The following is a 27,635-nucleotide window of genomic DNA, read 5'->3' on the forward strand; positions in this document are numbered from 1 at the left end:
GGCTGCTGGTGGTCTCATGGTGGCTGGGGTGTCGGAGCAGGGCGGAGCTGTTGGTTTCCAAGAGGAACCCATGTGCTTCAAAGCATGGCAATGGGAGAGGAATGCTTGGCTGGTCATGGCTGGCCATGGAGGAGCTCAGGAGGATGCGGTGGAGCTCGTGGTGGCACTGGGGTGGCGCCATGGTGGCCTATGGTGGTAGATCGGGCTTGGGAAGGAGGGACAGTTCGTGAGAGGGCTTGAAAGAGGTGGAGGGCTTGGCTAACTTGGAGGAGCTCGGGGAGGAGCCATGGTGACTAGGGGAGGTGCTTGGTGGAGATGGGACCGGTACACTGCGGCGCTCGGGCCGTCGGTGGCCTTGAAGCCGTGCGACGGAGGGGGAGAGGGAGCTTCCCATGGCTTGGGTTCCATGGGAGGGGTTCACCGGTGAGAGGGAAGGTTGTTGGTGGCGGTGGTAGCGCCAGAGGACGGCGCACAGCAGCACAGTAGCATCAAGCCCGTTCGAGCTATGCGCTGTCGAGGGAGAGAGGAAGAGAGAGCGTGTGAGAGAGAGACTGGTGTGGGGAGGCTTGCCGAAGTGAGGTGGAGCTGGTTTCCGGTGGTGAGGCTCACCGACGCACGGCGGCACCGGGCTAGGCAGTGGAGCATTGGGCGCGAGAGAGGGAAGGCATACTGCGTAAGCCGAAGGAGAGGGAGGAGAGAGAGAGGGCTGGGGAAAAGTGAGGGTGAAAGAGAGGGGGGTCTGGGTATTTAATCCAGTCCTTTCGTCTTGGGATCCTCAGAACGATCTAACGGTGGGGAATTAAAATACTTATTTGAAAATACGTAAATATTAACTTAATTAAAAGCACTTAAAGGAATTAAGGTAGAATATTATTTAAACTAACTTTAATTTATAAAATAATATTTTTCATCATTAATAAACGATAAAGTCTTCTTTAATATATTTAAAAGGCTAAAACTATTTAATTAATTAAAGCTTTCAACATAATTTAAATCCCATAATATTTTAAATAGTTGAAATCATTTTAATAATAATATTAAAATGATTTCCGACAATTATAATATTTTTGGAGCTCTTCAAGAATATTATAATTGTCGTATTTAAAATCAAACTTAATTCAATAACACTGAAAATACTCCTTATAAATATTTTCAGTACATTTAAAACACTGGACGTGCCTTAGAAGTCACATAATATCTTTAGAAACACGCCATCGGGGTTCAACACGCATGACAAGGCTCGCAATCGCTAGAGAGAAGGGGCAGAAAATTCACATAATCTCTGCCCTCAGGATTTGCTTACCTCATAAAGAGAGAACGTACGTCAGAAAGAGAGAAGCGTACGTAAGAAGGAAGGAGCAGGGTATTACATACCTCGCCAAATATGGAAAGGAGCTAAGATATACTGTAGCAAATATGTTAAACTTAAGGAATTTAGCTAGGCCAATGCAGATGTTTTTTCTCCTATTTGCTTTCAATTTGGACTTGCATTGGCAAATGGCTAGGTCATTGCCAATGCTCTTAGTGCCTTGATGTGAAGGAGAAGTCCACTCCATCAACCTCCATCTCTCACAGCTGCTGCAGGCAGTCATTTGCCCTCATTACTCTCCACTTTATGTCACATGGTCAACTCCAACCAAGGGCCTTTCAAGCCCATAAATTCTCCCTCCAGGAGTCTAAAGTCGTGCAAGATGCACTTCTCTCCATTTTATCACTTCTTCCCCCGTTCTTAGAGAGAAACCCAAAAGAGCTCTCTCGGGCAGATTTCTGGGTCTTTTTGCGTGGCCATTTTTGACCCTTTGTAGGTATTTTCTCACGATGACTTCTTCATAAAAGTTGTTTGTCTTTAAGTCTAGTTTTCGTGGATATCTTATTAGTCCCATTATATACTCATTTGATTCATCAAAAGTATTTTTAACCATGAAAAGATCATTCTGGGTGTGAAACTGGAGAGTATGTTATGTTTTGGAATTTTTGACCAAGCCAATGGACATATCTTGGTCCAGAAATTTTATGGAGTGTTTTTAGCATGTGTTTATGAATGTTCATTGATGTTTTGTTGCATGGATAAAGATTTTGAAGATAGATTTCCTTAGATTTAGAAACTTAAAAACTAGAAGTAAAAAAATAGTTTTTGTTTTGTGAAAGTTGGAATATTTCACGGTTTGATCTTATTCCAAAGGCTTTGATATTTTTAAATGATAATCCTAAACCTCTTATATACATGTTAGGATGTTATTTTTAAAATATTTAGTATTAGTTTTAAAGGTATGATTTTTTTATTCAAGAGGATTTCGGTTAGGCCTAAGATTTGATATTTTTGGATTAGATCCATGTTTTATTGAATTTTAGCCATGTGATTTTAAGTTTGATGATTGTATCTTCTTTGGGACACATTTTTAAACCATGAGATGTTTTAGTTTGAAGATCACATGCCTTTAAGTCATGGATCAGGAGATTGATCACAGTTAGTTAAGAGAAAAGTTTCTATTTTTGGACTAAGTTTAAAACCAAAAAAACTCCAAGTGTTGTTTTGTGATTTTGGTGACTTTTGTTTGATGATTTAAATCATGGTTGAACTTAGGATGATGCTATGAATGTGTTAGAAGTAAGATTTGTTTTTTGGAATTCTTTGAGATGTTTTTAATAAGGTTAAAACTTGTGACTTAAGGTGTTTACTTTTTTTAAAAAGTTTGAATCTTTTTACAAAAGGTTTGGTGTTGATGATTAGCTTTTCTTAATGGATATTTTAAGTGTATTTTTAAACTTAGGATAGGAAGATCCTTGTTACAAAATTTTGGTTTAATCATGAATTTTGAAGATGGAAGAAATTGCAACCAAAATCAAGAGAAATGACCTATGAATGTTTCGGCCATTGTGAGTTTTCCATAGTTGTGAATGGTTTTAAGTTTTTCTGAGTTGATATTTGAGTCTAAGACAAAATTTACATGATGAATGAAAATTTTACTAATTTTTGGAGTTAGGATATGAAATCCTTAAGTTAGAGGTAAAATGGTCATTTTTCCACATGTAAGGGTAAAATGGTAATTTTACTTTAAGTTGTCTCTTTTCACATTTCTAATTTTTAGTAATTAAAGTTTTAACTTTTAGAATACCTTCTTACAGTTCCTCGTGTTTTGCACTTTATTCTCGTAGAACGCGATAATCGAGGTAAGTTAGCTCTTAACTTACTATCAATTTACTGTGTATGTGTGATGGGTAAGAGAACTACAATTTATGTTCGTATGTTGTTATATATGCCATGTCATCACATGTTTATCTATTACACGAATTCTTCTGTCACAAAATATTTATCTGTTACATAATATATTTTGTCTCATGTTACTATCTATTGCAAGTATTTCACATTATGTATGTTATCTGTTACATGTATGTCATGTCACATAATATTCACTGTCACATGTTATGCAATGTTACGAAATATTGTCTGTTACATGTTATGTCATGTTACAAAATATTTTCTGTTACATGTATGTCATGTTATGAAATGTTGTCTGTTATATTTTATGTCATGTCTATCATCTTACGTTATGCTATGTCAGGACTTCTATTGTTTATGTCACGTTCATGTCACGTCACGTTACGAAATGTCATTTATGCCAGTTAAGTTATTCATGTCAATCACGACCCTAAGTGTTAGGTTGGGGTAATATCCTAGTGGAACTCCTTTGTTCATGCTGGAGTGTCTAAATAGGTGTGAAATTTCCTGAGTTGACGAAGTACAGCCAACAGGTTGCGAATGAGACCTAACTAGCTGGTCACTAGAGCGCGCCAGACACTAATGCCGATGGAGCCACACATTATGTTACGTGTGTCCACAGCAAGTGTGGCACAAACAATTCATGGGGCCACAACAACTGTGAAGTATGTATTAACACACTCACAGCTGGTATAGACACTTGTGTTGTGATGCGATAATCGACAGGGACACACAGCTCAAGAGGACCCGTGTAGCACCCGTATGGTCACTTTATTAATTAAGTCCATTGAATAAGATTCCAAGTTCATGTATTTCACGTTCAAGTCATGTTTCACGTTATGTTATGTTCAAGTTTACGTTCATGTCAATTTTCAAGTTCATGTCAATCATTGTAACCCCTTGAAATAAGAATACGCAATCATGGTAACCCCATGAGATAAGATTACTCAATCATGGTGACTCCATGAGACAAGAATATATTTCAAGTTCATGTTTATGTCATTTTATGATCAAGTTCACGTTCATGTTATGTCATGTTCACGTTCACGTTATGTTCCAATTTCACATTGATGTTATGTTATGCTCATGTTCAAATTATGTATGTTCACGTTCATATTATGTCATATTCACGTTCATGTTATGTCATGCTCACGTTCACGTTATGTTCCAAGATCACATTTATGTTATGTCATGCTCAGGTTTATGTTATGTTCAACTTCATGTTCAAATTATATATGTTCACGTTCATACTTTGTTTCAAGTCCATGTGTTGTTTCAAGTTCACGTTCATGCTATGTTGCTAGTCCATGTTATGTTTTAAGCTCACGTACATGCCATGTCACGTCAAGCTAAGTTTTAGTTTCAGTTCAAGTTATGTCATTTATGACATGCTGTATGTCAAGTTATGCTATGCTTACTTATGACTTTGATTATGCATTCATGTTTTTACTGCCATGCATGCATCATTAACCTATGTGGAAGTTTCCTGTTAACTTGCTGAGATTTGTAATCAAATCTCACCGTGGGGGTCCCAACTACCATTCCTCCCGAATGGTAGGCAATGTGTCAGGGCCAAAGCAGGGAGTAGACACTGGCAAACTGGAGGAGGTTAACTAGACGCCGCAGACGCAACACGGAGCTTGCAGCCTCATAGTTAGGTCTTTGGTTATTATTTCGGCATCGTTAGTTGAGTTACGTGAGTTACTCAACGAACTAGCTCAATAGTATATTTTGGCAATGTAATTATGGAGTCAGGTCTCCATTGTTTTCAGATTACAGTCTTCTGTGCTGTAATCATGGATGTTTTAAGTATATATGGTTTATGTTTTAACTATTTGGGATATTGTAAGTTTGGTGCATAGTATTGCTCAAAAAAATATTATCCGCTGTGAATATTACATAATACTAAATGCAAGTTAGGAACATTGTATCTTATATGTCATGAACGGAGGCAGGTAACCTTGTGTTGCATGTCCCGACGCTTCGGATGTCCGTCCAATCCCAAGCGGGATCTAGGGGTGTCACACCTATCTTCGAAACTAATACTAAATATATTCAAACCAACATCCTAACATGCATATAAGAGGTTTAGGATTATCAAATAAAAATATCAAAGACATTGGAGTAAGATTAAACTACAAAATATTCAAACTTTCTCAAAACAGAAATTGGTTTTCCACTTCCAGTTTCTAAGTTTCTATATCTAAATAAATCTTTCACAAAACCTTTATTCATGCAACAAATACTCAATAAATATTTATAAACACATGTTAACGACACTCCATAAAAAATTTGGACCAAGATATATTCATTAGCTTAGTCAAAAATTTCAAAATATAAAACACTCTCCAGTTTAAAGCCTAGAATGACCTATCCACGGTTAAAATAAATTTTGACCAAATAATTGACTACAAAATGAAAAAAATAAGATAGTCATGGAAACTAAACTCAAATATAAACAATTTTCATGAATGAGTCATTGTGAGAAAATACTTACAATGGTCGAAAAATGCCATGCCAAATGACTCAGAAAACTGTCTGAGAGCTCTTTTGGGTTTCTCTCTAAGAATGAGGTTAAAAAGTGATGAAATGATGTGAAGTGTGTCTTGAACAACTTTAGAATTCTTGAAGGGGGAGATATGGGCTTGAATGACCTTCGATTGGAGGTGCTTATGTCACATAAACTGAAAAATAGTGAGAGGCAAGGATTACCTATTGCCGCCTTGTCGTATGGAGGGTGATGAGGAGGTTTTCCCCTCTCACATTAAGGCACCATCGGGTGCAACCAAGGGTAGTGGATGGTTTGGCATGTGGGAGAGAAAACTTCTTCAACCTTGGTGGGCTTCAACCAAGTACACTTCAATTTGGGATTTAGAGAGGGCAAGGTTAGGGTTTGAGATGCTAGCAAGCCCAAATCAAATTTTTCTTAGCTCAATCAAATTTTCAAGATTTAAAGGGTTGGATAATGATGTTATAATATGAATTTGAGGAATTAATAGCATGTGAAAGTGATTTAATCAAGTAATTAAACACAAAGCTAGAAATTGGATCAAATAGGGTTTGGAGGCTAATTTTAGGATTTGGGGAAACCGTTTAGGGTTTCGGTTCCAACCAAGTTTTTGGAGTTTCAATTGGATTCTAACCATTTAGGGTTTCACTAGGGTTGAAATCCTCTTTGGTTTGGCATAACTTGGTTGATTAGATGGAAAATAGGATTTTGCTTAGGTGGCATGCTCTCACACCTTGATTCATTCACAAACCATCTCATTGTTCCGCTTTGTGCCAAGTGTCCAATACTATTCATCAAGTGTGGCTAAGATCCTGCCAAGTGTCAAAATAAAACTTCTTTAACCTAATTTGAACATTTCACATTGTAATTTTGAAAACACTACACTAGATACTACTATAGAGGTTATTATTCACTCCAGGAAAGTGAAACATATACTTTGCACTGTAAAATTCTAGATATTTATACAAACTTAACTGTGCAATTCATTTATTGAAATTCAATCCTGAAGTGCCTCGAAATAAGAAAAACACATTTTTGAATAAGCGTTTCATCCGAAAACTAAAAATGAGATTATTGCGCCATAAAATCTTAAATAGTCAATTGAGTTTGATGGCACAAACCATAACTAAATCTGACACTTCTAACTACATCAAAGAAATAAAAATCGCACTTTTGGCACCATAGCAAGTGATAACTCTTGCTATATTGACAAACTAAAACCTATGCGATTGGTCAAATTGTGAAAACTTACAGCATTTTCACTAGATTCCTAAAACCTATAGAAATTCTACCGCTGAATTCCTAGCGGGCTGTTGCAGAAACCCTATTTGGTTTGGCAAAAATTGGATGGTTGGATGGAATAGTGTTTGGCTTAGGTAGCATGATCACAAAGTTTGATTTACTTCACATTTTCATTTCATGGTTTCTGTTGGTGCCAAGTGTCAAATACTATTCACCAAGTGTGGCTAAGATCTTGTCAAGTATCCTAATAGAACATCTCTAACCTTATTTTAACATTACACATTGTGACTTTGAAAACACTGCTCTAGGTATTAACACTGAGGTTTCTATTCACTCTGAAAAGTTAAAAATTAACTTTACATTGTAAAATCTTAAATATTCATACTAGCCTCAATGTGCAAACCGTGTATCACAATTCGACTCTGAAGTGCCTTGAAAGACTAAAAACGCGCTTTTGAACATGCATTATTCTAGAAATAAAAAATAGTTTTATTGCGCCATAAAATCTTAAATATTCATATAAAACTAACGGCTCAAAATGTTTCTCATTCTCATACTTCTAATTACATCAAATAAATAAAATTGTGTTGCTGGCACCATAGTGAGCAAAACCGACTATGCTAACAAACTAAACCTATGCGATTGGATCGATTCGTGAAAATTAGGGTTTTCACTAGGTTCCTAAAGACTAAAGAAATTCCTCTATTGAGTTTCTATTGGGCATTACAAAATCTAAGATCACATGGCAAAATTTGCATTAAAACACAAAACAAACTGTGAACCTCAAGTACTTTATGTTCTAACCGAACCTTAACATGCATAAAAATTCATTTGATCAAAATAAGACAGTTATTCTCCAAAAAATAGTTCCTAACATATAGATCAAAGTCGTAAGATCAATATATGTGAATATCAAGACCATAGGACTATACTTCCATAACAAAAGTTCAACACTTACTCAAAACAAAAACTGTTTTTACACCTATAATTCACAACTTTCTAAAATCAAGCAAAAATCTTAATATAAATAAATCTAAATCTAAATTGCATTGTAATATGTTAGCTCTAAACTATAAAATGATCGAACCAAAATCTTGCCTAAAAATTTATAAAAAAATTGAAGTTTCACACAATATACAGACTGTCATCCAGTATGACCTTTGCATGATTAAACAGACTTTTCACTAATCACGCCTCCATAAAAAATTACACAAAATATATCAATGGAAATTAAACACAAAGAGGAATAACTTATATGAAGGTAGTTTCATGAGAATCTACTTACAAAGTCTTTGAAAAATTCAAGCATAAATAACCAGAGAAGCTATTTGAATCTCCTCTAGAGTTCTCTCCAAGAAAGCAAAATGAAAGTGACAAAAATATTGAGAACAAGCCATGGAAGACTTACATAGAGCTAGAGGGCTAAGAGGGGATGTGAGAGTGATCACTTGATGTGGGTTTGTCAGCCAAAACCATTGGCAAAACCATGGGTTGCAGCACACTGTTTTCTGCCTTGGAAGTTGTCATGTGATGGGTGGTGGTGAGGTGGTTGATTGACGTCTCATCAACTACTATTTGGGCCTGACATGGGTAGTGAAAGTAAACTCATGGCAATGAGAAAACTTTCTCAAGAATCCTTGCATAGGTAGAGCTTTTTGGTGGGCCTTAATGGCCAAAACCATTGGGCCACATTTGGGGTTTCAATATGGTTTGGTTTGGAGTTTCGATTTCTAACAATTTCAAATCCAATTTTTCTTTTCCTAATAAAATTGCCAAGATATAAATATAAAAGAATAAATAAGAGTGTAATGAAATGAATTTGAATGCAGGGCTGGAACTAGAATTTGGTATCTGGAAGATCGATTGGCAAAGTGTATGGTATGTATCAGAATAAGTAATATTTGTTTTTTGCACGTGACTATATAAATAATAATAATCACACATAAAAAAACTGTATACATATCTATAAATCATCTTATAAGATAACTTTTCTTAGGATTTCCTTAGTTTGCTTGATACTTTTACAAAAAGAAAAGAAATTGAAATATCAACTTTGAATTTTCCCTTCAAATTAAGTTCGACGACAATCTTTCATGGAATAAAATTCGTTTATTATCATCTCTGAAGTAAAATTTTTGGCAATTTCTTTTTCAATATAAACTAGCAAATGATCTGCAAGAAACTCATCTTCCATTTGAGTAGGTAATCTAGTTTTTATAAGTTTCATGGCAATAAATGCTCGCTCAGTAGTAACAATAGAAACATGAAGAGTTAATACTACACAAATTATCCTGTCAATCATATAATAAATCTTCGACTTTTCTGAAATTTCTAGTCCTATGCATAGCTCAAATAATGTAGACACATCTTGAAAATCTGGATGCGTCAGCACATCAAACTCATAATGTTGCAATTGAATTCTCAAAAGGAATTTTTCTTGCTCAGTAAAATCTTGTGGATAAAACTTTTCAACCAATTTGCAATATCATCAATTTTAAATTATTTCTATCCACCTTTAGAGTTTACAGTAGCACAACGAATAAGAAGTTCCATTGTATAGTCATTAAATCTATTGTTCAATTCTTGCAACTAGAAGTCTAATGTAGCAATAAATGTATCAGTATTAAAAAGATGCTCCATTGTTGTCAATGACTTGTTAACTTGATGACAAGATTTACCTCGAGCTCTAGTATAATGACTATTCATATTAGAAATATCAATTGGGTAATTTTCACAAAATGGTTCTTTGACCATTCACAAAAGACTCCCACCCATCGTCTCTCAACTTTTGAATGAATACTTTTGTAGTTGAAACTAGGCTCATGACATTCACAATATCTTGGTAATTCTGCTGCAAAGATTGGCAAAGTGCATTAGTAATTCTCATGATTTTTTCTATCATATGTAATATTAGAATAAATTTAAAAGATGTTAGTACCATGTAAGTTGCTTCAGCATCATCATGTTGAGAATAATTTGATCCCTCATTCGAGATAGTATTGATAACTGAGCAAGTAGCATCAAACATCCTCATCAAGCTACAAACAGATTGAAAACGAGATTCTCATCTAGTATCTCTAGCTCGTTGTAGCGTACCAATTTGATTTGCCTGTTTTCCAGTCTCAATCTCATTGGAAGCAATCAAACTTGAATTTTAATAGCTTGAATAGTGTAACACCACATATTTTAGTGTATTTTTACTGAAGGATTATTTTTATTTATTCAAAAATTTATTCTCTTATTTTAAGTTTATCGGATTTTTAGTGGGTTTATTTTTATGATTTTTAGTTTGTGAAAAATTAAATTTGATATATTTCCTTAATATTAATTACTGTTATGCATTTAAATCTCTCTTTATTTTAAATTAATTGATTGTTAGATTTAAATATTTTATTTTCATTTTATCATTACGTTTAAATTATTTTAATTGAGATGCTGTTTTAAAATTATTTTCGTTGGATCATTTTTTGTGACCCAAGATGTGGGGATTGGACCTCATTTCTTTCACTCCATTTTTCTTTTTCCCTTTTCTTTTCTTTTTCTTTTCTTTTTCTTTTTCTTTTCTCTCCTCTCTCTCTCTCCCCCCGCGGCCTCTCTCCCCTCTCTCCTCGCCCGTTTCTCTCTTCTCCCAGCCCAGCCGCCGCCACGCCGGCATGGTCGGCACTGCCCACCCTTCCAGCTTCCCCTCCCTCCGGCGACCACCCCCCTCTAGTTTCAACCTCCATCGCGCCGCCGTTAGCTACCACAAACTCCTCAAAGCTGTGGCGCATCTTGAGCTCCAGCACCGCCGTCGCATCACCTCCGGCCACCAACTCTTCACCACTTCATCCTCGAGCTACTAGCAACCCAAAGCACCCATCCCCAGCTCCGATCCGTCACCGGTGAAGTACATCCAACTCCATTTCCGTTTTGGATATTTTTGCACTTCAACCACCCTCTACACCGCCACCCATGGCAAACCGCCACCACCACTAGCTTCACCGACATCTCTAAGCCCTACCCTATCAATTTCGGGTCTTGGTTTGTCCCCATTTAAAAGTGGGTTTTTGAGACCGAGACCCACGACTACAGTGTATTTTACACTGTTTCGTTGCTGAGCCACCACTTCTCGCAGCTTCGTGATCCTTCAGAAGTTATATTATAGCACTGTAAGTATTTTTCCAAATAACTATCATGATTTAAATATATTTTTACACTAACTCATATTATTGTGATCTGGTTGGACATGTCGGACTGAGTCCGAGGAGTTCGGGAGTCAGATGGATTGTGGACAGAGTTGTGTGTTTGATTGGTATGGTGAAATGTTGGTTGTTGGTATGGTGTTGTTCAGGTACATGGCATATTGCACGCATGATCATGTTTGTAAAGGAAACTGAGTTTTCGTGTACATGCATTCATGTTCATGTGTTTCATGAAAACTGAGTTCTCATGTGTTAAAGGATTTTGGGTGCGTGTGTATCACGACCCCAAGCCGAGATGGGGCATTATCTTGATGGAGCTCCTCTAGTCACTCGGGAGCGGAATATATTGAGTGACGTCCCTTGGGTTGTCGCTGGGCGACAACGGGATCGGACGAGATGGTCTCGTGCCGACTCCGTGGCCCCTCTGCTGGCATGGGCTAGAGGATGCTTGGCCACGAACGCGCTGAGCGCAGAACTGGGCATCGCTCGTTGCGTAGTGGATGCTTGGCCACGAACGCGCTAGGCACAAAAATGGGCATCGCTACGAAGCCAGGAAGTGCGGATGGCCCCTAGGGGAGATCATGGTGCGTATGGTTAATGGATTGATGGGCTGTTTTCTGGGAAAATAGCGTGTGTTGAATAAAAGGATTTTATGTGATTCATTTTCTGGGAAAATGAGGTTTTATTGATTTGGGTCATTTTCTGGGAAAATGACGGATTACTATTTTTGGGCCAAAATGGGATTTTGGCATGTGTTGGAAAAATATCCATTTTCGGGGAAAATGATATTTTGGATTTGATGCATATTTCATCATATGCATGCATGTTGGTGGCATCAATATGTTTTTATCTCGTGGTTGTTTGGTTTATACTTACATGTGGTACCGTTCTCTGGTAACGCAGATTTTGATGCAGAGGAGGATGAGGGTGAGCCTGAGGATTCGGCTCCGCTCGATGAGTGATCCAGGATCACTCGTTTTGGTTTTAGACTTGTATATATTTTATTTGGGATGACTGTATAACTTTTTAAAGATGCTTTGTTTTGAATATTTGTATTAAAATTCTGGTACGTAGTTGACTTGCTTAATTTATCTGCTGCGTTGTTTATTGTATACTGTTACATGTACACACACTTGCACTATCGTTGGGATGCGTGACCGTGTTGTCATCATCCTGACGTCACGATTCCCGTATTTTTTGTACGTGGGAGTCGGGGCGTCACAAATAGACTGTAATTTATCATTATGTTTAGAAGAATCAATAACAATATTTGTAATGGACTAAGAAATGATGAACATGTATGGCTTCTCTAGAGGCTGCAACTAAAACTATTGTAGTTTATGAGCCCAACAATGCGCATAATATGCATAAGGACAATTTTTAAAAAATAAAATTTGTACTCCATTCCATTCACTAGGCATATTACTTTCTCCATCATATCCCTAATCTCAAATATTGTCAATTTGAATGTCGTATTGAGAAAGAATAACACATATCTCATTTTTTAGAGTTAGTGCCATAGCATATTTGACATGCACAATATGAAAAAATCGCCCTATAATAAAACCATCTTTATCAACAAACCTTAAAATGATGGCCAATTGTTCTCTTTTGGACTCATCCCGAGCTTCATCAACGAGAATACAAACTTTGGCATCCCCAATTTCTTCGCGAATCACATTTTGCACTTTATTTGCAAATATATGTAAAATTTCCTTCTGAATTTTGGGTAATGTATATTTGGCATTCTATGGAGCATTTTCCATGACAACTTCATCAATTTGATCATTATAACATGCTAGAAGTTTTATTAGTTCAATGAGCTTACTTTGATTTTTGAGTCAGGGCTTTCATCGTGACCTCTAAAGGCACAAGCTTGGAACATAAGCCATCGAACACTATCTATTGAAGTTTGAGCCACAATCGATTATTCTCCATCTCTTGTGATACTTTTTTTCACCTAGCTTGTCAATATGTCTTATTGATTCACTAGATCCTCACAACATTTCACAGCATTTTTATGTGGTGAATTTGGATCTCTCCCCATATGTCCTATTAAAAGATAATTCATTCTATCATTTATTTTTTTTCAATTGTCAAAAACTTTATTGGTAAATGCATATGATCATGGATGGCCTATTCCTAAAAATACAACATGGAAGAAAAAATACAACATTTTTCGATAGTGATTACTCCAACTAATTTGAATATCTTTGAAACCAAGAAAATTAAAATCAGCAACGCCGATTACCTATTCCTGAAAATGGATATTTTGAAAGTTTAGGTTGATATGGACCAGCTTTAAGATAGGCATGTCGAATCTCATCTTGTAAGTTAGAAGGAAATTTTCATATTTGTGGACATAATCCTAGTTCACGTTCCAAAGAGGAAGCATACATCTCTTCAGGTTGGATTCTTAAATTTTTAAAGGGACGCTAATCAATGATACAAGCATCACATTCCATTGTTACCAAGCTTTCTAAACAAATATTACTCTCTGAATTGTCCACGTCTTTTTTTTTTTTTAAATAATCAATTATTCTCGTCTTGCTCATATTTTTCTATGATTTAAGAAAATTTTATAGATTAAGAATAAACCTGAAAAGTACCTAATAAGTAATGATATAAAATTGTTAGATTTTTTTGTATAGTTTGTATTACTATTAATAAGTGGACAAAATAAAAACATGTGAATAACAAATAAATTTCACAAAAGTAAGTAAACAAAAAAAAAAAAAACATGTGAGTCTCTCACAAATAAAATCACTAAAGTAATAAAAAGAGGGTAAGTGGGCCTAGGTGGCTGGTTTAATGCAAGTACTCCCATTTTGTGGACAAATCCACTATTTTGAGATTTTGTTTGTTACAATTTGATCTCATATTAGTTTTCTACTCTTAATGTCCAGCTCAGATGCTTCATAGCAAAAAACAAAAAACAAAAGAGAGCATGTATGCTTGTGGCTCATCAATGGCTCAGGCTCAAAATAAATTATAATTATCATAATTCATAAACTTCTAGATTCATAGATTTAGAACATTAACAATGAAGATGAAACGAAATAAACTATAGTTGTTCTTGCAAGTAAATACTAATAATGTACACCAATACATGTTTAGATTAACACACCCAAAACTGTAAATCTAGTGTTAATGGGGGGGGGGGGGGGGACTGCTTTCGGAGAAAACCAACCGGCAACTGTGGTTTGTGCAGCTGTGCTTTAGCTCTAGCATTAGTGTTGTAGAGAGGAAGAAGAAAGCTTAAAGAGATGGGTTGTGTAGTAGAGAAAGAGAGATACACGGTATATCATATATATGATGGATTGAGTAACAATGTAAGTGTGTCGGAATATAAAGTCAAAAAATCAGACTAATCCCAATGCCAAAGGCTGTCTTCAAATAAAAAATTGTGTTCAGTTAGTAGCATGTCAAATCACTAGAGTTAGAGTGTCAGGGTGTTTGAGTATTGTAGGATGTTAGAGTCTCAGGGTGTCAGGTTTAGAGTGTCACCAATTTTGCAGCAAAATTGATAGAAGATGAAGTGAAAGCCATCTATATCATATTAATTTTTAAAACAATTCTTGAGGGCTACCTGAGTATTGGGGGGACAATTTCAGTTATTGAAAGAAAAATTATAATTATTCATATAGTATATTAATTTAAAAAAAAAAATTGAATGGTTAATAGCATGTAGAAGTGATTTAATCAAGTGATTAAACACTAAGCTAAAATCGGCCAACATTTAGGGTTTGGGGTAACCATTCAAGGTTTGAGGAAATCGTTTAGAGTTTTGATTTTCACCAAGGTTTTGGAGTTTCAATTAGGTCCCAGATATTTGTGGTTTCACTAGGATCGAAACTTTTGTTGGTTTGGCACAAAAATAAATAGTTGGATGGAATAGTGTTGGGCTTAGGTGGCATGATCACAATACTTGACTTTCCTTCATTTCCTTCACATTTTGATCTCATGGTTTCTCTTGATGCCAAGTATCCAATACTAATCACCAAGTGTAGTTAAGATCTTGCCATGTGTCTAAATAAAATTTTTCTAGACTAATTTGGGCAATCTACACTATGATTTGAAAATGACTGGATTGGCTGCTAACACAGGTATTCACTCCAAAAATGACAAAAATAACTTTGCACCAGAAATTCATAAATAATCCTATGAGACTAGGAGCGCAATTTGTTTTGCGAATTTCGACTCTTAAGCGTCTCGAATAAATTCAAACGCATTTTCAAACAACTATGATATGGAAAACAAAAATTGTTTTATTACGCTGTAAAATCCTAAATATTCTTCTAAGACTAATGGCGCAAACCATTTCTTAATCATATAGTCCTAAATGTCTAAAATAAATAAAATCGTGTTTCTATGACCAAAGTGGGTAAGAAACTAACTAAGCCAACAGACTAAAACCTACGCTATTGATCGATTTGTGACACCTTTACGGAGTTTTAACGACATTCCTAAAGGCTAAAAAAAATTCATCCACTTAATTTCTGGCAAGCTTTTTCACATATTCATTTGCATTGCCTTTCATTGGTAGTACTGTCATAGATGTTTAACCTACGAAATCGTAGACCTTGATGCAGTTGTAGTCCAAGAGGAGTTTACCGAGGAAGTAGGATTGATCCCTCCCGAATTGTAGAAATGGAGGTTTGCCTCCGTTATTAGTTATTTATATTTTGTAAGATGTACTTTATAGTTAGGCAACAAATCATATTCGGTTCGTTGTACCTAGATGTAAGTGATGATCAGTTGGTAGTATACAATATTATTTGGGAAATAATGTGATATGGATATTACGATGATTAATGGATGAACCTCTTACCTGTTTAGATCTCTGGTACAATTAATATTTAGTTTCTGACTAAAAATTTACTTATTCCAATGAGACTTATTTCCTTATTGCTTATTTGGTCCATGATTACGTGCCAAGAGTAATAATAACCATTGGGGTCTTCTCGACCAGCTGGCATCCCTAGCACTACTGATCCTTGCTAGGCTCTTTACTGAGCAATGGGGCGCCATAGTGATTGGCACTGAGCATGAAAACCCTTTGCATATGTTTTAGAATTCACTTCCCCACCTGTGTCCTCGCTCATTTTCTATTTGAACCTTTCAGCCACTCCATATTCTTTTGCTTCATTTTCGCCTACATTGCCACATAGCCCACACAGTTCAATAGCCATCTTCCTCCATCCTTTGCCTTCCACTTCTTTAGAGATGTAGATAAGGTCCTTTCTCTCCCCAGCTTTCTACTCAACTATAGTCAAGTACCTGTCATTTGCGTTGGAGGATCTCTGTGCAAGAAAAGCACTGCTTCCTAAGTTGGATGTTCTGATGAGCTCCTTGTCATCATTCAACCTAGAGTATTCTTCTAAGGTTTGTGCAACCCATGATGCATTATTACCCAATAGCAGCTCTTTAGTCACCTTCCTACCTCACTCTATAATGCATATATAGTGACCACCTTCAACCGAAATCTCGAATAATTTTGTTTCAATGAGAACTAGCTTCGAATATCCCATCCTTAAAAAACAAAAAGGGTCACATTAAAATTTCATACTAATCATATAACTTAGTTAAGATTAAAACATTCTAGTGAGTTAGATTGATTAGATTTTTTGTGAATTTATATATGAATTTAAACATCCAGTCCCAAGTTTGTGTAAGTAAATTCCAAGGTATATATATTTCAGAGTTGTATATACATCAAAACTCAAATTCACAAGGTTTAAAGTTGCACTAATTACACTAGCTAGAAATGATTCAATCTTTTTTTTAACTTCCAGAAGCATTAGAATTGATTTAGTCAATCATTCTATCTAGCTAAAAATTTTAGCTAAACCCACCCTCATTTTTATCTACATTGGATTAGCCATTGGGTAGGCAAAAAAATTTGATCTACAATGTTTTGACAAATTTGTTGAGTCAATGTAGCTGATATAGCTCATAATATTGTAATCTTTGTTTTTATCTCTACTTTAAAAAAAGACCAAAACTATCTTTTTTTATTTTTCGTTTCTTCCACACCCAGATCTATGTAAGCCTCCTTCGAGAATCTTCATCGTGCTTCATCTCTAGAAACTCTCTTTTCTCTCCTTCAATACATAACTCCAAAATGTTCAATAAACACAAGTCCAGCTACTCATGCATCTCCTCGATCCATTGTGCTACATCTCCTCCTTTCGTCGCTTCATTCCATTACATTCATTTATGCACCTTTTTTAATGTTCAATTGAGGGTAATTTTCAAGATTTCAGTTTGATTTCCATTTTTTTTTAAAATTCTAAACTTTGATTTGGAGTTTGGTTCATTTGGTATGTGTTGTTTTAGTTTTTCTAATTTGTGTTAATTTTGTATTTGTAATATTATTATTGTAACAACCTGAATGAATTTCTTTAGCCCTAGGAGATGTCATGAAATCCCGAAAGGATTTCATGACTCGAACGAGCAATTAGGTTTAGTTTGTCAGCGTAGTTGGATCCCGATCTACTATACTGACAAAGTTATCTTTCTATTTAATTAAGGCACTTAGGAGTATAAATTTACGAAACGTATGAATATTTAGGATTTTATGGTGTAATAAAAAGTTTTAAATTTTCCCCGTGAACTGTGAATGACAGTGCCTTTATAATTAATTAAGGTACTTTGGAGTCAAGTTTCGTAAAACAAATTGTACTACTAGACTCGTAGGAATATTTAAGATTTTATGGTGTAATAAAAAGTTTCGAGTTTTTTGGATGAATAGTAACCCCTCGAGAGAGCACCATGTAGCACCCATTTTAAATAGTTGTTGGATTGCTATGTAAGATGTCCAAATTCACTAAGGAAGAGTAGGAAATATTTTTAGTTGGACACATGGTATGATCCTAGTTATTTATTGGAATAGTAATAGGACACATGTCAAGAGGAGAATGAAGTGTGATAGAATGGAATGTAAATCAAGCCATGTGATCATGCCTCTTACACCAAACACCAGTCCATCCAACCAAAACCTTATTTGGTCAACAAAAGAGGATTTCAACCATTATGTGATCATGCCTCTTACACCAAACACCAGTCCATCTAACCAAAACCTTATTTGGTCAACAAAAGAGGATTTCAACCATAGTTTTAAATTTTGTTTTGTTTCGGCTGGGATTTTTCGTTCCAATGTAGTATCCGGTACACTATACATCCTCGTTTCATTTTGCTCCAAATTTTAGCCTGTTCTAGTTCGTTTCGGCCATTCAGGTCAAATTCCAGTCATTCTAGCCAGAATTGGCATTTTGGTACCTATTCCATTTCAAATTGTTTTCGCAATTTTCTTGTACTTGAATGTCATTTGTGTAAATTTTAAATTCAAATGGTATTTAATTAATTCTAGAATATCAAATGTATTTATATAATTTTAATTTTTCTGTAACTTTAAATATGTTCCCTCATTCTCTCTTTTTTTTTAAATATTATTATTTTTAATAATTTCTCTATTCTTTTTTTTTTCTTTGTTTTTGTGTCTTAACTCAAGTTTCTCATTTTTCAACGTAAATTCATTTTATAAATATTCAATTCTTCCATATATATACACATATACATGATACACACTTACATATATATACGTATTTATTCTATTAGTTGTTAGTTTATATATACATATAAATATGTATATATAATATATAATTAATCCTGAAGTGGTACACCAGTATACACTGGTATTGAAATATTCCATTTCAGTACTTAAACCGAAATGATCACCAAAACGAAATTTAAAATATTGGTTTAAACCCTAATGAAATCTCAAACCAATGTAATCCAACCAAAATTGTAAACCCCATGTGATGGCCGAAACCCAAAATTTGGTTTCCAAACCATAAACCACTCAATTTTGATTGTCTTTTATCATTTGATTAAATCACTTCCTCATGCAATTAACAACTCAATTATACACTCATACACCCTTAATCACTATGTTACATCTAGATAATTTCATTTAACCAATAAAAGTTCGATTTAAGCCAAGCATTGACAAAAACCCGAAGTAGACCCTAAACTAAGTGCATTTCGGTTACGCCTGTTTTAGTCCGAAAACTCCCACTTAGGCCAAGCTTCTTGGGAAAATTTCTTCACTCTTACAAAGCCATATTTAGTTTGTCGCCACCTCATGACTGACTAAAAATAGTAGCTTGATGGCAAGCCAAAGCCACCACAAAATCAGGCCCATCCATTCGGCCAAATAGCAGCAAATTTGCTGCTGCACTGTGTAGCCCTCTTTCCTCCTCATTTTTAGCTGCCACCTCCCATTGAAAGGTCACTCAACCACCCACCATTTCAGCCTCCATCTATACCCCATGCCCCTTGCTCTTCGCTTCACACACTTTGCCTTTTTTTTTTTAACTTGTTTTCCAGTAAAGAAATCGAGAGAGTGCAAGAGAGGAAAACTAGGTAGTCTCAGTTCTAACTTCCAACCTTTGTAATTTATTTTTCTATGGCTCAATCATCTTGAAGTTTTTTCTATTTTGAGTCTAGTTTACTTGGGTATGTATTGGAAAATATTTCATGGAGCTTTGATGGGTGAAAGTTGAGTTTGGAGATGCAAAGGTTAAGTTTTGACAATTTTTGGTGCTCATAGATGAACCTCGGAAGTTTGGTGTTATTTGGATGAAATAATGTATCTCTCAACTTGATAAAGTTCTTACCTGGTTTATATACATGTTAGGATATGAATCAAAGAATGATAGGTTTTTATAAAAGAGTTTTGCATGATCTTCAAAGTCATAGAAACCGAATGAATCAAAACAGTTTTTGTTTTGGTGTAGTTTGTGTTTTTTGTTCTAGGAACTAGATCTAATGGCTTTTATTTTCATCTATGTTGTTCTTGAGGCTTTGATATATGTGTTAAGAGGTTATTTTGAAAGATTCATGGTTTAGAGCTTTGATGGAATGTTGATAAACATGCAAAAGTTTGTTGAAGACACAATCTAGAGGCTCTCGGGTATGATGATTTGTTTGGATGAAATTTTTGCCATGACATGCCGGATTTAATACTTTGATCAAGTTAGAACTTGAATATGAGGTATATTTTTTTGTTATTTGAAGATTTATTGAATAAAAATCAAGGATCTAGTCACTTTGATTCAAGTCCATAGCATGCTATACTCGGTTTTAGTGTTTTAGTGCAAGCCGTTTGGTAATTTTTGGTTGTTTAGTCAAGCATGATATCACCTAGATTTGAATGATGAATGTGTTAGGAGATTTTTTATGGACTTTTGGAGTTACTGGAGTTGATTTGGAACGTGTTATACCAAGAACATCAAGGGTTGGTTCTTTTCTCACCTAATCTTGATGTTTTTGCATTTTCCTTGTTATGATGAGTCTATGTTTTTATAAAATGTGTATTTTGATGTCTAAGCATGATTTAAGAACTAAGTAAGTGATTTTTTAGAGTTGATGAAATAGGCTTATGCATGTTAGAACGTTAGGAGGTCAAGTTGCAATAAAAATCAAGTTTTTGGTCCATGAGTGATTCAGCCCAAGCATGCTTCTCATGGTTGCGATTTTTTTTATATAGCTTTTTTAGTTAATATTGTGATTTAGGACAAAATTTACATGATAAATGTAAATTTTGGTAAGTTTACATGACAGTAACCATGTCATTATCACATGCCACAAATGCCATGTCATCTATCACATATTTATCTGTCACAAGTCATGAATGCCATGTCATTTGTTACATACCACAAATGCCACGTCTTCATTTTTATTACGCAATTATGAATGCAACATTGAGTATATCATGCATGAAATAATATATACAACTACTATATAAAATAATATATTATAAGTAATATACACATATATATATATAACATTCACACCCCAAGATCAACCAATAAGACTATCATTTTGGTTCGGTCCGGTCTGTTTTTCCGATCCAGACCGATAGTCTTACACCCCTAATGCCACGTTCAAGTCAACTCATGTCACATTCATGTTCATGTATAGAAATGTTAATTTCAAGTCATGTCACCCATGTTCAAGTTCATGTCACGATGCATACATGTCATATTACTATCATGTATACCTATTCATGCTATTGGTAGTTTAGGAGATTTACTTGCTGAAATTTTATAAATTTTATTGTGGTAGTCTCAACTACCATTTCGCTAGGAGTTGTGTCTAGACTCAATGGAGCATCGCGTCCTAGATTGGATGAAGTCGGGTAGATCAGGGACAAACCTCGAAGAATTAATGAGGATGATACTTCAGTTTTTTAATGTGATTTTGGCACAGCTAACCGAGCTGCATGAACTGCTTGGCATATAGTGTAATACCCGAATCCTACTACGTAGGTCCTTATGTCATCTATTAATATTTTTAAGTTAAATATTTTGAGATAAAGACTTTTATTATTTTATTGTTTATTATTTTATTTTAAGATGGGTGTGCTTTTATTTTTTTTAAAGTGGGTTACTAAATAATTTAAGGACATGTTTTATGACTTTATAATATTTATTTAAGCCCTCTATTTTTATCTAATTGAGAAGTGATCCAAACCCTCTCAACCATAGGATGGGTAGGTGAGAAAATATCTCCCTATACTTGAATCCCCTCCGTCCATCCTTAGCTTGTCAAAGAAGCCTTGACTAATCAACTCACCTTTCTCTCAAATTGAAACTGTAGGCTTCCTCAAGAAGTCAATTGGACTTCTTCCTCCTTGTCTCATCCATCGGTCTCAAGGCATACGAAAGAAAAGAGAAAACTAGTCTCCTTCTTCACACAAGAAACCCTTCGGTTTCACCCAAGCCGCACGATCCCTCTCATTTCTTCAAGCCGATCTCTCTTATTTCGTGAGCTTAAGATTTCCACCGTAAGTCTTCAAGGAAATTGACCTGCTTTGGGTCTTTCAGATTTCTCTTCCTCTTCTCATCTGCTGTGTTTTCGTGGCTCAAAAAGGGGATCAAAGCAGGTGATATTCCTTCCGTAATATTTTCCTTGCAATTGAGATTTTGCTAAGCAAATTGTGTCTTGTGATTTTGGGGGGGGGGGGGGGGGGTTTCCGGATTTCTGTGCTAGCCGAGTAATTGTGATAGTTTCTAGACCAGTTTCTTGTTGCTTCTCTAGTGTTTAATCTAGTGGGTAGTGACCGAACCCCTGTTTTTCTGGGCTGACCGAGCACCTTGAGGTTGTTTTGTTGTGTGTTGTGCTCTGTTCTAGCCGTGTGTGTGAGTGTTATATTTTATGGTTCCAACCGTGTGTGTGTGTGCTCTGTTTTGAGGTTGTTTTGCTATGGGTCATGTTCTGTTTTGGTGTATTTCTTAGTTAACTTAGTTAGCCTCAAGTGTTAATTATTGGCATGTTGATGTATAGATATATATATGTGGACAAGAAGCCGTGGGTGTGTGTGTAGGTTCTGTTTTAGTGTCCTTCCGTGTGTTACACAAAGCAAACTTGTAGTCTACCCTTGTGTTTTATCGAGTTTAAGCCATGTTTTAACCTTGTTAAAGTCATGTATTTATGTGTTAAATAAATGGAGTTAAAGTTTATAGTTTAAACATGTTTCCCTAAGATTTACGGCCTAAGTAAGCCACCAAGACTTTTAAATTAATTTGGTAAGCTTACTTTAAGAATTCGTAAAATTACTAAGAGTTGTATCGCTTTATTGGGACTGTTTTCAGAATATGTATACATATATAAGGCTTTCTTGTGTTTTTACCACTCTTATATTGTTTAATTGTATAAATAGGATTTTAATTAAGTGAAGGATGTTTGAGCCATGAAAATACTAGAACTTGCTAGCTGCCCATGCCTTGTAAAATTCTGAAATTATGTTCCATCATGGAAGCCTAAACCAGCCCTTTTACCCCTTTTGCTCAACCTCACTCATTGGCTAACCAAAGATAAACCTTAGTAGGAAGAACCCTTGAAGAACAAGTGACAAAAACCAATCTCTTGCAAGCAATTGTCTTTTGTTAGAATTATTTTCATATGAGGTTGCAAAGCTGTCAAAATGCTCTATTTGACGAAAATTCCAGATTTTGCAATAAATTCTTTTTCCTTTCCCTTTTCAAATAAATCCCTATCATCCATACATTTTAACTTATGACTCCTACCCGTCCCTTGTATAGAAAATAATAGCCTTTAAAGAGGGATAACAAGCAAGCTTTATATTTTTATGGGTTTCTTAAATGTCGGAATGAGGATACTAAGAGTTGACTTAGTGCCATTTAAGTGAGCGCGTAAGAGTGTCGAATAGTAAGGCTTAATGTGAAATGAATTTTAATGTGTTCATTTCATTTCATTGAATAGGAGTGTATTTCAAGATTCAAGGAACCTATTTATAAAGCATCGAGGTAAGTAACTATGACCATGCTCCTTATACACAAAGCACTCTTATGAAAAAGTCTCTCTCTCTCTCTTCTTCCAAATGTTTCTCTTATGAAAGAATAGATGCATGTATAGTATGTATAAGCCTTTCTTGATAGCCCCTGTTCAGTACCCTATTAATTACCATTGTATGTATGTAAGGTAATGCATCATGAGATTTTATGCATGCTCTTTTAAATAATTATGCCTTACCTATATGTAGCATGACATGAAACATTCTTTTTAAAGAAACGCATGCGCATTGGCACTAAATGAAGATAATGAAAACGTTAATTTTTCTGAAGAAAGGAAAGGAAAAAAAATGAAAGCATGAATGTATGAATGTACGTAACGGCCATATGTATGAAAATGGTACCAAATGAATGGGCAGATTGCAATGCCGGGTAAGTAGTACTGGTAGTGCACCCAGTGCTGCCCCCAATGAAAAGGGATTCCCAACCTGCGGCCGCGGGCGGGATCCGGGTCCAAAAGACCTCTAACCCCAACACACGGGGCGTAATAGTGTGTACTGGCTCAAGAAAGTGAAATGTAAAGTAAAGTCATTTTTTTAAGAAATGTTATGCATGAAAGCAAGTAATGTTTATGCATGAAAGCAAAGAAATGTTTATGCATGAAAGTATAATCATTCCTTAATTGTTTATGCATGAAAGTAAGGTTATGTCATAGAAATGTTACGCATAAAAGTATAGCTATTCCTTAAACTGTTTATGCATGAAAGCCTTGTCAAGAACTGCAATTGTCTATGTATGCATGTTTTCAAAAGAAAGATTATGTGATTAATAAGTTAACGGCATGGTGTACTGCTTATTGAGTATTAGACTCACTTTGTGTTTATGTTTTAAACGTCCAGGTATGAATGATGAGGCTGGGGAGCTAGGCACTGCTGAGGAGGGAACGACTGATGCTTAGAATTCCCTGTCGATTCAATTTTAATGATAATGGTTATGTCTTTATGTTTTTATGATGAGTCCCATGTTGGGATGTTTTGTTGGTTTGACTTTAATACAATATGTCCTTGGGTATGATGTAAGTACTTTGGTGGGGTGATGGTAATGGTGTAACTTCTATAGTGGGGTGACGGTACCCCACATAAGAAGGTTAAATGCCTTTTTGTATGTGTTATGGGGACGGAGTCCCCTTTTTATTGTGACTAGCGATGTTTTAAATGAATGAATGATGGACTCTGAGAGTCCTTTGGGTAATATGTTGAACAGATTGTCTATCAGGTACTTGCTTTTAAATTAGGAAAGCAGTGTACATGCATGTCATGTTCACGCTTATCCCTTTACCCTCATAGAAAATAATAATAATAATAATAATAACACTAATATTAATAAGGAAAGAACAGGTATCAAGTCGTGATCCCGTCCTAATAATTGGACGGGGTTGTGACATATAGACTACATATCTTTTAGTCTATAACTAAGGAGTTCCAACTCCAGTCCCATGTCTATTTACTTTAAAAACCTTTTCGACTAATGATGTTACTTTTGAGTATACTTATATGAATGAAACGTCGTAAGGATGTTTTTGAGATTAGTATTCTGATACATTGTGTATTTCTTAAAGAGGAAAAAAATTATCTGTTGCAGACACTACATACTGTTAGATGTATGCTAGGTACACTACATTTTTAACTGTCATGAACAAGAGTTTGTAATCTTGTATTGTATGTCCCGATATTTCAAGTTCAGTCAAATTCTAAGTGGAACTTGCAAGCATCACAATTATATATAAAATTGTTGTGTTATTATCTTGATGAACATATCAATACTGCATAAGATCAATTGTTACTCAATATGCGAGCAATCTAATTGCTATTATTCTAGTGGCTATTTATCAATAGAAGCTGAATGATTAAGATTTGGGTTATAAATAAACAAGAATACTCGACATGCAGCTTGATATCAGTTTGGTCAAATTTGGATTCGTTTCGACTTATTTATTAAATGAGGAGTTCATAAACAAAGAATTATGACCGATTATTAAACTATACAACTCATCTAAAACTTGGCTCGGCTCGTATAAACTCAAATAACTGCATAATTATTATTTTTTATTGTACTAACTCTATATTTATATTCAAAATAGTATTCCAAATACTAAACATGTTACTTGAATCATTGGAATGTCTACCATATTTTAACATTATAAAGATATTAGCAAAAAGTCAAAAAGATTTTGTTTCAAAATTTGTAAATGGTTTCAAAAAATTTAATATAAATAATCTATTTTATTTAAATGAAGCAGCTTGTGAAAAGCTTGAACTTGCATCAATGTTAAACAAGCTGCTTGTGAACATAAAATGCAACTCGTTGTAAAGCTTGAACTCGAGTACTAACGTCAAATAAAAATTAAACGAATCAGGTTTGACCCACTCATCGCTCGAACTCAACTCGTTTACACCCCTAATGAAACTTTAATTGGAAGGTATTGTTTATTGATAAAATTCAAATATCTGAATGGAGTGCATAAGCTATATAGGCCTAAATAGCTTTAGAAATTCAAAACATAGCCACCAAACATATATAGCCACCAAACAATGCATGGTGTCCACCAAACTCTGGGGTCCAAAATGACATCGTTTTGGTGGAAGGCTGGGCCGGTGTCATATATTAGTTTTAATTAGTAATTTGGGTGAAAAGTATAAAACACCTACAGAGGCCGAAAAAGTGTCCTGAAAAAAATACTAATTTTTTATTTTATACAGATTGTATGAGTAATACAAAATAAATAATTGAGATTGTTGTAAATTGTTTTCATAACAAAATATGTATATTTTTTCAAAATCTATCTCTGTTAATTTCTTTTATGCAAAGTCTAGTATAAGAATCCTGCTTACCTGAACTTCTTAATTTCTTTGAATTTCTTCACAACAGTGCCAAGAGAATATCAATTGTCACCTATAGAAAATTCATGTAACTTGGGTAAATTTCCAATTGAACTCGTACTTCCTATTTTAATTCCTCAAAACCTTTAATCCAAAAATACCATCACTTCTCAAAATTTATCGATATCCACTTAATTTCTCCAACTATAACATTGAATTTTAAATTATTTACCACTCAAATGTAACTATAGCATGATGTGGAATTTTTTTAAGACGAGATAAATTACTTTCATACACTGGCAGATCCACGTTGTGCTTAGCCCCCCCCCCCCCCCCCCCCCCCCCCCCCCCCAAACAAAAAAAATTAAAACATTCCAAATATTCCCTAAATTTTACTTATAATTCTATAAATATAGAAAATGCCCACCAAAAAAAATTTATAATCCTATATGCTCTTTAAAATTTTCTAAAATCTAAATATACCCATAAATGCCTCTCTCTAATTTTTTTTTTTTTTTTTCCTATAGTCTCAAAAGTTTGTATAATTTCTATATATTATATATTTTCAATGATGTATGGCCTCACCAAGATTAAAGTAAAACTAATTTTAGGAGAAATAGTAAACTTATTAATATTACAGATCCCAAAGTATTTTTTTTTGTTATATAATATTGAACTTCTTAATATAGAATCCAAAGTGAAAATACAAGAAAAATTATTTAAAAATGATGATCTATATGAAAAATAATTGAGAGATTTTATCCTCTAGACGTCATTGAGAAAGAAAAAATATATTTAAAGTCTCAAGGATAGCATTATATATTCAAATTGACACGAAAATACATAGATTTTAACTTAAACTTGATAAATTATCTTACATACTAGAATGAAAGATGACCTTCTCAATGATCATGACTAGATAGTTTCTAAGAAGAAAATAAATTCTAAATATTTTATTACAAAAATAATAATGGATGAATATTATTACATAAAACATTATCGTCAGAAATTTGAAATATATATTAAGTTGTATTTTTAAAATTTTATTTCTTTGTGTATGTAGCAAATTATCGAGATTTAATTTGATAGATAGTTATATTTTTATGATTTTTAAGCTCTTTTATTTTAAATAAATGTGTCACACGGTAAAAAAGTTAGCCCCGAGAAGAGAGAAAAAAAAAAAAAAAATTTGCAGGTTCCGCCAACACTTTCATGTAACTATAGCCTTGATAGGAGAGGGGAGGGGGAGATCAATAACGAAGGTCAGAATAGTCAGCTGGAGAG

At 34.8% G+C, this 27,635-nt stretch overlaps 1 long non-coding RNA gene across 2 annotated transcripts; it reads left to right on the plus strand.

The window, feature by feature from the left end:
• Positions 1-21,934: 21,934 nt before the first annotated feature.
• LOC121248428 lies at positions 21,935-24,723 on the plus strand. Of its 2 annotated transcripts, XR_005937456.1 has the most exons (3): positions 21,935-22,103; positions 23,444-23,487; positions 24,372-24,723. It is a non-coding gene; the product is annotated as an uncharacterized LOC121248428 (long non-coding RNA). The 2 variants fall into 2 exon arrangements; XR_005937457.1 differs by lacking the exon at positions 21,935-22,103 and having other exon boundaries at positions 23,367-23,487.
• Positions 24,724-27,635: the final 2,912 nt, after the last annotated feature.

This window comes from Juglans microcarpa x Juglans regia, chromosome 1D (assembly GCF_004785595.1).
Source record: "Juglans microcarpa x Juglans regia isolate MS1-56 chromosome 1D, Jm3101_v1.0, whole genome shotgun sequence".
Classification (NCBI taxonomy): Eukaryota; Viridiplantae; Streptophyta; class Magnoliopsida; order Fagales; family Juglandaceae; genus Juglans; species Juglans microcarpa x Juglans regia.